Raw genomic sequence first — 1,406 nt, 5'->3', positions numbered from 1 at the left:
CTGAGCAGTCAGACAGATATATATAATATTATATATTGATAATAGATGATGCAGCACACTGGCCTGAGCCTGAGCAGTGCACACAGATATGGTATGTGACTGAGTCACTGTGTGCTGTGTATCGCTTTTTTCAGGCAGAGAACGGATTATAAATAAAAGTAGTGGTCACTGGTCACTATCAGCAAAACTCTGCACTGTACACTACTGAGTACTCCTAATGCTCCCCAAAATTAGTAAATCAAGTGTCTCTCTAATCTATTCTAATTCTAAACGGAGAGGACGCCAGCCACGTCCTCTCCCTATCAATCTCAATGCACGTGTGAAAATGGCGGCGACGCGCGGCTCCTTATATAGAATCCGAGTCTCGCGATAGAATCCGAGCCTCGCGAGAATCCGACAGCGTCATGATTACGTTCGGGCGCGCTCGGGTTAACCGAGCAAGGCGGGAAGATCCGAGTCGCTCGGACCCGTGAAAAAAAACATGAAGTTCTGGCGGGTTCGGATTCAGAGAAACCGAACCCGCTCATCTCTAGTCAAAACACACTAACTGGTCCCATGCTGTTGTTGAACTAAAGGCCTATACACACGATGAGATTCGGTCTATGCTAATAGGTTTAAAAAGGTTACATAAAAGCTACTTTATGTATTTATTCATTAAAGTTTTTAAGTTGTATTTTACAACCATACAATGATATGATATATAATGTATCGTATAATCATTACATAATGTTGATGGCATTGAATTGCCTCTGCCTTGACTAGTGGCAGCAGCTTCAGCACTAGGTGGAAGTGGATCTTGATCTTTCCCTATTTTACCCTCCACCTTTTTGTTCTCCATTTTTTAATGTGTGGAATTATATGCCAGTAATATATCTGGAATTAGACGGTGGTAATGTCTGGAATTAGATACCACTAGATAGATACCAGATATCACTGTGACTGGAATGATGACATATGCACAGTGACAGGACACTACCACAGCACCCTACAGCAGCCATATGCGGCACAAGACACTGGAGTATTAGTAATGTACTGTAGTATACTGAGCACCACAAGACAATGAGCAGTGATACGGAGCACTGATGAGATTACTAGAACTGACACTGAGCAGCCAGATGCAGCACTGGACTATTAGTAATGTTCTGTAGTATACTGAGCACCACAATGCAGCACAAGACAGTGAGCAGTGATACTGAGCACTGATGAGGATACTAGAACTGACACTGAGCAGCAAGATGCAGCACTGGACTATTAGTAATGTACTCTAGTATACTGAGCACCACATTGCAGCACAAGACAATGAGCAGTGATACTGAGCACTGATGAGGATACTACTGAGAACTGACACTGAGCAGGAGAGACACACTACAATTTCATCTTGCGCCTCTTTTTTTATTTATCTTTGC

Source organism: Pseudophryne corroboree, unplaced genomic scaffold (assembly GCF_028390025.1).
Source record: "Pseudophryne corroboree isolate aPseCor3 unplaced genomic scaffold, aPseCor3.hap2 scaffold_1541, whole genome shotgun sequence".
Taxonomy (NCBI): Eukaryota; Metazoa; Chordata; class Amphibia; order Anura; family Myobatrachidae; genus Pseudophryne; species Pseudophryne corroboree.
This window is presented reverse-complemented; position numbering follows the sequence as displayed.